Consider the following 12,546-nt stretch of genomic DNA (forward strand, 5'->3'; position numbering starts at 1 on the left):
AAGGCTGAGAAGTGTGTGTTCTCCAAGCGAGCCGTCTCCTTCCTGGGTTATCGTATTTCTACCTCGGGGGTGGTGATGGAATGTGACCGTGCGTAATTGGCCGACTCCGACCCCGGTTAAAGAGGTGCAGCGGTTTTGGGTTTTTCCAAATACTACCGGAGGTTTATCCGGGGTTTTGGCCAGGTAGCGGCTCCCATTACGTCACTGCTGTAGGGGGTCCCGGTGCGGTTGCGATGGTCAGCAGAGGCGGACGGAGCTTTCAACATGTTGAAGGCGCTGTTCACGGATGGACCCGTGTTGGCTCACCCGGACCCCTCTCTAGCATTCATAGTGAAGGTGGACGGATCCGAGGCTGGGGTGGGTGCCGTGCTATCACAGTGCTCGGGTACGCCACCAAAACTCAGCCCCTGCGCTTTCTTCTCGAGGAAGCTCAGTCCAGCGGAGCGTAACTATGATGTGGGGGAAACCAGGATTTGTTAGCGGTAGTCAGGGCTCTGAAGGTGTGGAGACACTGGCTTGAGGGGGCTAAGCACCGCTTTCTCATCTGGACCGACCACCGGAATCTGGAGTATATTCGGGCAGCTAGGAGACTGAACCCACGTCAGGCAAGGTGGGTCATGTTCTTCACCCGATTCCGGTTTACGTTACGGGCTCCCAGAACGTAAAAGTTGACGCACTGTCCCACCTTTACGGGTTTACGACAAGGAGGATCGGTCCACCGAACCTACTCCCATCCTTCCTGCCTCGAGGATGATGGCACCAGTGGTATGGGAGGTGAACTCGGACATTGAGCGGGCGTTACAGGCGGAGCCCGCACCTCTTCAGGGTCCAGCGGGGTGGAAGTACGTGCCGCTTGTTGTCCGGGACCAACTGATTCGGTGGGCTCACGTCCTACCCTGCTCGGGTCACCCTGGGGTGGCGAGGACAGTGGGGAGTCTTCGGGGGAGGTATTGGTAGCCCACCTTGGCTAGGGACATTAGGGTTTATGTCTCTTCCTGTTTGGTATGCGCCCAGAGTAAGGCTCCTAGGCACCTTCCTAGAGGGAAGTTACAACCCCTCCCCGTTCCACAACGGCCATGGTCTCACCTATCCGTAGATTTCCTGACCGATCTCCCCCCGTCTCAGCGGAACACATGGTTTTGGTGATTGTGGGTCGGTTCTCTAAGTCCTGCCGTCTCCTCCCGTTGCCCGGTATCCCTACAGCCCTACAGACTGTGGAGGCATTATTCACCCACGTCTTCCGGCACTACGGGGTGCCGAAGGACATCGTCTTTGATCGGGGTCCCCAGTTCACGTCCCGAGTATGAAGGGCATTCATGGAGTGTCTGGGGGTCTCGGTCAGCCTGACCTCCGGTTATCACCCCGAGAGTAATGGGCAGGTGGAGAGAGTGAACCAGGAGGTGGGTAGGTTTCTGCGGTCGTATTGCCAGGACCGGCCAGGGGAGTGGGCGAGATACATCCCCTGGTATGAGAAGGCCCAGAACTCACTGCGCCACTCCTCTACTAACGTGTCCCCATTTCAGTGTGTGTCGGGGTACCAGTCGGTCCTGGCACCATGGCATCCGAGCCAGACCGAGTCTCCTGCGGTAGAGGAATGGGTGCAGCGCTCCAAGGAGGCCTGGAGGGCCATCCAGGAATCCCTCCAACAAGCTAGTGGACGGCAGAAAAGGAGTGCTGACCGCCACCGCAGTGAGGCCCCCGTGTTTGTACCGGGGGCCCCTCTGCTTGCCCTGCCGGAAGCTGGGACCGGTTTCATCTGACCATATGACATTCTCCCAATCTTCTTCTGGATCATCCAAATGCCCTCTAGCAGAGAGGGTGAGTGTCCTCAACTCCTGCCTGACGGGTCGTGCTCTGGAATGCTCGGAGAGGACACACGGCCGATCGGTGCTGGGGGGGTCCATCTGGGAGTCGAGATGGCAGGCGGAACGCTTCTCGGTCACCCCAGGTGTGTCAGCACCAAACTCACCCAGAACCCCTTGTTGGTCACATGTTTGTCTTGATTTTTTTCCTTTTTCCCGCTTCCCAGCATAAGGCGCTAGTCGATTCAGGTGCAGGTGGGAACTTTATGCTTTGCAGCCCTTAAGTTAGGTGTTCCGCTTGTGCCGATAGATTCTCCCTTTCCCGTGCACTACCTAGATAGCAGGCCATTAGGGTCAGGGGTGGTCAGGGAGGCCACGGTTCCACTGGACATGGTGACGCGGGGGAATCATAGGGAGCGTATCAGTCTCTATATTATTGATTCGCCTGCGTTTCCAGTGGTGCTAGCGATTCCCTGGCTGGCCCGTCACAATCCTAAGATTTCGTGGAGACAGGGTGTTCTCCAGGGGTAGTCAGAGGAGTGTTCTGGAAGGTGTCTGGGAGTTTCCATCGGCGCCACGTCGGTGGAGAGTCCAGACCAGGGTTCCACGGTGCGCATTCCCCCCCGAGTATTCCGATCTGGCAATCGCTTTCAGTAAAAAGAAAGCAACTAAATTACCACCTCACCGACGGGGAGGGGATTGTACGTTAGATCTCCAGGTAAACGCTGTGCTTCCCAAGAGTCACATGTACCCATTGTCCCAGGAGGAGATGTTGGCTATGGAGACATATGTCATGGAGTCTCTGGGACAGGGGTACATTCGGCCCTCCATCTCACCCGTCTCCTCGAGTTTCTTTTTTTGTGAAGAAAAAGGAGGGGGTTTGCGTCCGTGTATTGATTACAGAGGTCTAAATGCCATCACAGTGGGGTTTAGTTACCCACTACCTCTCATCGCTACGGCAGTGGAATCATTTCACAGAGCGCAGTTCTTCACAAAACTGGATCTCAGGAGCGCGTATAGTCTGGTGCGTATTCGGAAGGGAGACGAGTGGAAAACAACGTTTAGTACCATATCGGGCCACTATGAGTACCTCGTCATGCCGTATGGGTTAAAGAATGCTCCAGCCGTCTTTCAATCCTTTGTTGATGAGATTCTCAGGGACCTGCACGGGCAGGGAGTGGTTGTTTTTATGGATGACATTCTGATCTACTCAGCCATCTGCGCCGTGCATCTGTCTCTGGTACGCAAGGTGCTTGGTAGACTGCTGGAGCATGACCTATACGTCAAGGCTGAGAAGTGTGTGTTCTCCAAGCGAGCCGTCTCCTTCCTGGGTTATCGTATTTCTACCTCGGGGGTGGTGATGGAATGTGACCGTGCGTAATTGGCCGACTCCGACCCCGGTTAAAGAGGTGCAGCGGTTTTGGGTTTTTCCAAATACTACCGGAGGTTTATCCGGGGTTTTGGCCAGGTAGCGGCTCCCATTACGTCACTGCTGTAGGGGGTCCCGGTGCGGTTGCGATGGTCAGCAGAGGCGGACGGAGCTTTCAACATGTTGAAGGCGCTGTTCACGGATGGACCCGTGTTGGCTCACCCGGACCCCTCTCTAGCATTCATAGTGAAGGTGGACGGATCCGAGGCTGGGGTGGGTGCCGTGCTATCACAGTGCTCGGGTACGCCACCAAAACTCAGCCCCTGCGCTTTCTTCTCGAGGAAGCTCAGTCCAGCGGAGCGTAACTATGATGTGGGGGAAACCAGGATTTGTTAGCGGTAGTCAGGGCTCTGAAGGTGTGGAGACACTGGCTTGAGGGGGCTAAGCACCGCTTTCTCATCTGGACCGACCACCGGAATCTGGAGTATATTCGGGCAGCTAGGAGACTGAACCCACGTCAGGCAAGGTGGGTCATGTTCTTCACCCGATTCCGGTTTACGTTACGGGCTCCCAGAACGTAAAAGTTGACGCACTGTCCCACCTTTACGGGTTTACGACAAGGAGGATCGGTCCACCGAACCTACTCCCATCCTTCCTGCCTCGAGGATGATGGCACCAGTGGTATGGGAGGTGAACTCGGACATTGAGCGGGCGTTACAGGCGGAGCCCGCACCTCTTCAGGGTCCAGCGGGGTGGAAGTACGTGCCGCTTGTTGTCCGGGACCAACTGATTCGGTGGGCTCACGTCCTACCCTGCTCGGGTCACCCTGGGGTGGCGAGGACAGTGGGGAGTCTTCGGGGGAGGTATTGGTAGCCCACCTTGGCTAGGGACATTAGGGTTTATGTCTCTTCCTGTTTGGTATGCGCCCAGAGTAAGGCTCCTAGGCACCTTCCTAGAGGGAAGTTACAACCCCTCCCCGTTCCACAACGGCCATGGTCTCACCTATCCGTAGATTTCCTGACCGATCTCCCCCCGTCTCAGCGGAACACATGGTTTTGGTGATTGTGGGTCGGTTCTCTAAGTCCTGCCGTCTCCTCCCGTTGCCCGGTATCCCTACAGCCCTACAGACTGTGGAGGCATTATTCACCCACGTCTTCCGGCACTACGGGGTGCCGAAGGACATCGTCTTTGATCGGGGTCCCCAGTTCACGTCCCGAGTATGAAGGGCATTCATGGAGTGTCTGGGGGTCTCGGTCAGCCTGACCTCCGGTTATCACCCCGAGAGTAATGGGCAGGTGGAGAGAGTGAACCAGGAGGTGGGTAGGTTTCTGCGGTCGTATTGCCAGGACCGGCCAGGGGAGTGGGCGAGATACATCCCCTGGTATGAGAAGGCCCAGAACTCACTGCGCCACTCCTCTACTAACGTGTCCCCATTTCAGTGTGTGTCGGGGTACCAGTCGGTCCTGGCACCATGGCATCCGAGCCAGACCGAGTCTCCTGCGGTAGAGGAATGGGTGCAGCGCTCCAAGGAGGCCTGGAGGGCCATCCAGGAATCCCTCCAACAAGCTAGTGGACGGCAGAAAAGGAGTGCTGACCGCCACCGCAGTGAGGCCCCCGTGTTTGTACCGGGGGCCCCTCTGCTTGCCCTGCCGGAAGCTGGGACCGCAGTGTGTGGGGGCCTTCAAAGTCCTGAGGAGAATAAATGAGGTGTGTTATCGATTACAACTCCCTTCATATTATTGTATTAACCCGTCGTTTCATGTGCGTCTCCTCAGGCCGGTGGTAGCTGGTCCCCTGCAGGACGGTGAGGTGCCGGAGGTCCCTCCTCCCCCTCTGGACATCGAGGGGTCCCCGGCATACACGATACGGGCCATTCTGGACTCGAGACGCCGGGTGAGGAGCCTGCAGTACCTCATGGACTGGGAGGGGTACGGTCCGGAGAAAAGTTGCTGGGTACCGGTGGGGGACATCTTGGATCTGTCAATGTTGAGGGATTTCCATCGCCCCCATCCGGATCGCCCTGCGTCTCGTCCTCCGGGTCGACCTCGAGGTCGGTGCCGGCGCGCTGCTGGAGCCGCGCGTAAGGGGGGGGGTGGGGGGGGTACTGTCATAACCCGACCGAAGGCCTACTAGCCTTCGCTGACCTACTAGCTGCCACTGATTCTTTCCTCCCCCTCCTTGTCTGTTTATTGGTTACACCTGTTATGCGTTTGTGGCGATTAGTTGGGCTTTATTAGTCAGCCGGCCAGCATGTTTCTTTGTGCGGGATTGTTTGTTGTAACATTTGTGTATGTTGGAGACGAACGTGTTTGTTCCTGTTCGTGTGTTTTGCTGGCCTGCTTTAGTCCCCGTGTTTGGGGCATTTGTTTTTTAGCACCCAGTGTTTTGTGGGGTGGCCTATATTCAATGTGCGTGCATTAAAGAGCACCACCTTGAACTCTCTGTTTCCTGCGCCCGACTTCACACCCACTACACCCAGATCGTTACAGTTACACAGTTTCTTCTGATAACATTCTCCAGTATCAACATTTTCAAGCAAACAAAAACAGGGAGAACGGAGAATCTGTAGACATGCTGAGATAAAAGAACATACTCTTTGACAGAATTCAGCCAGTCTTCACAAGACCATAATATATGATGTCCCCTTTTGTGTTTCACACCTCCAGCAGAAGAATAACATTTCTGAGTGCATGATATTCAGTTTCACTGGCATATGGTAGGTTCTATGGATGGTATTAAACTGCAGAAATGTATGTCTGAGATGATATGAACATGACTGGGCATTCTAACATATCTGTATTCATTCATCATCATCAATAGCATCTCCCAAATCTTCCTCACATTTTTGTTTCACATGTTTTGTTTCACTGGGAAAAGCCTCTATCAACCCTTGATGCAGTTTGGAAATCAACTTCAGAGGTTTGTGAAACTGCCTTAAAATAATTTCAATCTTGGAAGCTTCTTGCTTTTCCAGTGTTTGCTGCACAGAGACAAAAATTCACCTCTGCGCCATCACAGACTGGTCTTCCCTGGTTGCCTGACCCTGATGGGAGCCCTGTCACCATCTGATCCTGCTCAGATGAGGCATCACAAATAATTACCTGTGTGTACATTTATATATTATCCAAGAATAGAATCAATGGTTCAATAATTGAAATTACCATTATTCCCAGACCCCAGACTGTAGCCTGCCCATCAACTTAAGATGGAACTTTATATCATTCACTATACTGCAAAATTCACCTGAGCTCCGTAGACTGGTCTTCCAAGGGTGTCTGACACTGTAAGGACACTTGTCACCATCTGATCCTGCTAAGACTGACTGTGAACCATGACAGTGAAACCTGTAGAGCTGTACATACCGTTCCTATCAGGAATCAAGGTAAGACACAAGTGCAGACTGTGTGAAGTAACAATGTTTATTGTAACCACAGGGGCAGGCAAACGACAGGTCAAGGCAGGCAGGGGTCAATAATCCAGAGCAGACGCCAAGGTACAGGACGGCAGGCAGGCTCCGTGTCAGGTCAGGCAGAGGTCGGTAATCCAGAGGTGGAGCAAAGGTACAGGACGGCTGGCAGGCTCAGGGTCAGAGATAGGCAGTGGTCAGGCAGGCGGGTAAAGGGTCAGGACAGGCAAAGGTCAAAACATAGGAGGGCGAGAAAAGAGAGACTAGGGAAAAACAGGAGCTGAGACGAAAACGCTGGTTGTCTTGAACAAACAAGATGAACTGGCAACAGACAGACAGAAAACACAGGTATAAATACACAGGGGAAAATGGGGAAGAATGCGACACCTGAAGGGGGGTCGGGGCAAGCACAAGGACAGGTGAAACAGATCAGGGCGTGACTGTGCCATTGTGAAAATTAGGGAAATAGCTAGGGAATCTGACAAATCAATAGATTGCTATATTGACTAATAAAAACTCAAATTGTGCTGAAAAAAGTTGGAATATTGGTCTTCAGTAGTTTGGCCACTGGTTTCATCGTTTGATTCAGGTTTACTGTGACTGAGAATAAAAAAATAGCATAGCCACAACAGCTGTTAGATACAGAGTACAGCACATGATAGCTCTCCCCAGGTTCTGCAAATGTCTAAGACATCCTGTAACTCATATAGCCTCTCCCAGTCCTCCTTGCGTGAGTTTCCCTGGCAACAACATTTTAATACATCTACCCTCCCCCTGACAGCAGCAACCATCTTGTCAGCAATTGCTGGCCTGCAGGTAGCCTAGTGGTTAGAGTGTGGAACTAGTAATCAAAAGATTGCAAGATCAAATCCCTGAGCTGACAAGATGAACATCTCTAATTCTGCCCCTGAACAAGGCAGTTAACCTACTGTTCCTATGCCATCACTGAAAATAAAAATGTGTTCTTAACTGACCTGCCTAGTTAAATAAAGGTAAATAAAAAAAATAAAAAAACTTGACCTTTCATCACAAGTATAGGGTCATAGCAAGTCCAAGCATCTTCTGACAAGTGACTGTTTTCATCAGGCCTGCAGCAGCCTTGTGTTCTCAGAAAACCAGTTCTATTCTCAGATAGACAGGTGGGGTCCAGACAGGAGGAGTATGAACATAGGCGGTTTCTGAAGGGCACAACACTCAAAACAGGTGTTAACACACACACACTCTCCTAAATACGAGACCTTACAGTTTATCATAACACAATTTATTAACCCTTGAAAAGGTATGAGGCCTTGGTTTAACCCCTTCACTAGCTAGATCTGAACTGGCTGTGGTAGCTACTAGCTAGTTAACTATCTGCTCATAGTTTATTCACCTTATTCGAGAGGGAATGAAGCATTAGCTAATGTAACATGTCAGTTACACTACTAGCTCTGGAAATAATACTTTTTTTTCTGTCAAACAGCAGTTATCTTGCCAGCTAGATCAGTTAACTAAAGATTAGCCAGTTTCCTCTCTGCTTGCTTTTACAACTAAGATAAAAAGTTTAACACACACAGACAGCAGCTGCCTCATTTCATCTCTCATGCTGGTCCTATACTCCAGCCTTTCAGAAGCTTTGCCTTCACACAGCCTGTCCGCACGCTGTGTGGTCCATGGGGTCCTAAATCCAGCCTGCTGAAGCCAGAAAACAGTCTACCCGACTGCTCTGAGGCATCAGCATGGCCCTAAAGCACACTGCTGCTGTGTTTTGTATCACATTACAATGATAAAAAAAAGAAGTAATTTCAGAATGTTGGGGGGTCATGTCCTCCCCATCCCAAGTGAAAGTTGCACGCCTGATGAGCTGCACAAGAGAAGAGTGAATTATTCAGAATGCTTTCCCTTTCTTTGGTGAATAGTGAGCTGGTATATTTGTTGAATGTCTAACTGGACGACCAGATAAAGATTTGTGTGTGTGTGTGTGTGTGTGTGTGTGCGTGTTTGTGTGTGTGTATTTATGTTGTTTATGATGATGACAGGTCAGGTCGCTGTATTGAAAGTACCAATGATTTTATATTAGTTTAGGTTGGCAGACTGGTACCTGGAATGTGAGAGTGTGGATCACTTAAACACCCACAGGTGACGCTGTTGTGTCACAAACAGCAGTGGATTTCTGAAAACATGGAGGATCCAAGGATGAGAAACACAGGAGCATCTGACATGCCAATAAATAAGTGATGACGCCACTGAATGCTTCTAGTCATACATGCATTCAAGAACTGTACCCTAGGATGCTCTATGTAACATAATGTATAAGTAACACATGAGGTTGGAGGGAATGGGTAATGGCTGGTGTGGAAAAAGTGGAATGGTATCAGATACATCAAACACGTGGTGAATTGCCATACTATTCGCTCTGTTCCAGCCATTAATATGAGCCGTCCTCCCCTCAGCAGCCTCCACTGATAAGTAATGATGATACAGTAAGTACAGTCTGGTACTCACTGTGTATCTAACTCATGTACTATGTAAATGCATTGCTTTTGCTGACAGACAGAATGACAGAGATAGAAAGGAAAAGGAAAGGAGAGAGAGAGAAAGGAAAAGGAGCGATAGACGAGAGACGAGAGAGTGAGAGTGGGAGAGCGATAGACAGGGAGAGCGAGAGTCCTAGGCCATACAAGAAACGTTTTGTTGGCTTTTGTTTTGTCTGATTCCACTGCTGCTCTATATTCATGATCGTAAATTACTAATCAAGGACTCTATCTCACAGCAGATGTCAATGCTCTCCCAGTGATACCTCTCTCTCTCTTTTGGATAAAAGTGGTACTGTACAGAACGTGGAAGAAGAGAAGCAGAAGAAAAAACAAGATCAAGAAGGAGAGAGACAAGGGTTTGGATGAGAGGAACAATTACCATGGGTGAGTCAGGTGTTGTAAGTAATTATATGTGTTGATCGTGACAGGGAGGCTGTTGAGAGTGGTAATGGGATCCCTGCTGCTTAATGGACATGTCACTGGTCTGTGAAGAGCTGGCAGAGAGACTCATTACCTGATGACCAGGGGCTGCCCACTTGCATGTTGGTGTGTGTGTCTGTGTATGGCATTGTGCCCTGGGTAAATGTGTGCTAGCTCAACCGATACGTTGTCTGAGGATGCACATACTGTACCATATCCCTCAATATATGCATCTAAAAATGACTTGATAGTACATAGAGAAGTTTCCTTGGGCCAAAACAATACCGCTCTCTTCGAACAGTACTGAGAGACTTGTCCTTTTGACTTCCTGGAAGAAAATACAGATGAATCTGTAGATAACCTAGACAGTGCTCTCCAGTGTGAAAGACATGTAGCCTATATATCAACTTTTGCTACCGTAAAAGTCCCTGGTCTGACAGGTGCTGCTGGAGTCTCTATTCATAGGTGAATCGTGAAGCAAGTTGCTAGGTTGCAAGTTGCCACAATCAAACATAAAAATTATGTGCATAATCTTGGCTTTGAAGGATGCTGAGAGACTGCCGTAGACCGTTATACGTACTCCCAATGGCAGTCCTGACTGACTGACTGACTGAGAATACATTCTCTCCTCGGATTTCTGTGTTTCATAAATCACTGTCAGATGGTTGTGGAATGGCTTTCTAGCCCTGTAGATTACCATAACAATGATTATCTGGCAGCAAAACATTGCTTTTCCCCAAGACCCGATTTGCTAAAAGGTTGTTTTGCAAATGCCAGAACAACATCTAACAACATTTTTAATTAATTGCAGTTTTGATGAAGTGTTTATCTACAGATACAAATGAACTGGAGTTGAAGATAGCAGATTATGCAGCTCTATTAGCTCTACTGTTCTGTATTGCTACTCATCAATAACTAGCATAGTTGACACCAATAGCTTCAGTATGGAAATGTGCCATACCAATTCCACAACGTTGAAGCCATGTCGTTTGTAGTCATTGGTGTGTCCTGTTTCTCTCTTACATGCTGACCACACCACTCGCGTTGTGTGCATGCTATTCAATAGGTTAATCTAAACTGCTTGCGAGCGTTTGCATAGCCAGGCACTGAAATAGAACTTCTATTTTTGACAAGTCCCGCCTCACCCATTCCCTCATTGGTTTTTAGGAGTATATACCAACATGGGTGATTGAAAGATTAATTGAGGTCCAAACTCCATTCCAGTTGGTTGTGGTAATGCACCTTAAAGTTGGTTGCCAACTGACATATAAAGTCCACAGACGAAGAAGACAACTATTGAAGGAGGAAAGATTACTAGAAACTATTAGTTTCCTCTTTTATCTGTGGATTAAATGTTGAAGTAGAGAACACATGATTTTGTGTGACTCAAAATGGATAACAATTCTACAAGATCCAGAAAAAAGGACCTTGTGCATTTCTTGGTGAATAACAAGCCAATGTTTATATCACAGGAAAACAAATAGCTAGCAACAGCAAGCTTGCTAGCTAAATGTCCATTCATGTGTTTCGACCTGTCCCCAAATTAATATAGTTGGTTCAGAGTTTGTTTTTATATTTCAACCTGCATGTCTTGGATCGTGTCTGGTGTGGATGTACAAAATCAACTTGCGTGCGAAAGAGCACGATCATTTCCAAGGGTATCACTCCCCAGAGGGATCTAGACTGGATCCAGACATTGAATGCCGTTCTTAAGGGAGGGGGATAGATGGAGCGGACACATCCTTCACTATCTCACTCCTCTCGGTCTCTTCCATTCACCCTTTCTTTGTGAACAGCAAAAAGACTGAGATAGATTATTAGAGTTAATCCGAGTAGAATGAGGAAAAGTGCTGAGGTGAGACAGCAGAAATGACCTCTCACTTGATCCTGCCTGCTCTGCCCTCCCTCTCTCAGGCTCCTTTGTATTCCTCCTGTACTGGGTGATAGAGAAAGAGGGAGGGAGGGAGGGAGGGAGGGAGGGAGGGAGGGAGGGAGGGAGGGAGGGAGGGAGGGAGGGGAGGACGGAAGACAGTGGAATAGGGGTAAGCACAAGTCTCCGTGACAGAGAGAACATTTCAATTTCAAATTACATTCTCTTCCTCATGAAAATCCAGCACCTCAACTTTCATCATTGATTTTTTCCCAATTTAGCAAATGAGTACACACTTAGAAAAAAGGGTTCCAAAAGGGTTCTTCGGCTGCCCCCATAGGGCAACCCTTTTTGGTTCTAGGTAGAACCTTTTTAGGACTACAGTTGCAGTTGAGAGTTCTCATTCCATGACTTAAAAGGCGTGCATGAATTTGATCTGTGTGCGTGTATACTTTAGAGTGTGTGTCTGGCTGGATGTCCATACCGATGTTAGGTGTTTCATGTGGCTGAAATATGTGGCTGACATTGAGGACCAGTGCAAGGGGGAGCCATCCAGCCAGTCAACTTACACTCACACTCTTAAAATAAACACATTGTTAATTTCTCTTAAAGGGAGAGTGGGGTAAGTTGAGCCACCCTTGTTTATAGGAAACCATACACAAAATTGTCCAAATATTTAGGAAGAGGTTCATTTGGAATTCAAGGCACACTTAACCAGCATGGCTACCACAGCATTCTGCAGCGATACGCCAACTTTTCGCTTAATTGGACTATCGTTTCTTTTTCAACAGGACAATGACCCAACACACCTCCAGGCTGTGTAAGGGCTATTTGATGAAGAAGGAGAGTGATGGAGTGCTGCGTAAGATGACCTGGCCTCCACAACCAAATGACCTCAACCCAATTGAGATGGTTTGGAATGAGTTGGACTGCAGAGTTAAGGAAAAGCAGCTAACTGTCACGTGTGCTCCCTCTCCGGCCTCTAGGTCACCAGTCTGCTCGTCATGTCGCACACCTGTTACCATCATAACGCGTAATTGCGCATTATGACACTCATCTGGACTCCATATCTTTGGTTACCTGCCCTTTATATGTCACTCCCTTTGGTTTCTTCCCGAGTCGTCATTGTATCTGTTTCTGTTCCATATCGGTGCGCTGTTTGT

This window comes from Oncorhynchus mykiss, chromosome 1, assembly GCF_057628025.1.
Source record: "Oncorhynchus mykiss isolate SJ-2025 chromosome 1, ASM5762802v1, whole genome shotgun sequence".
NCBI lineage: Eukaryota > Metazoa > Chordata > Actinopteri > Salmoniformes > Salmonidae > Oncorhynchus > Oncorhynchus mykiss.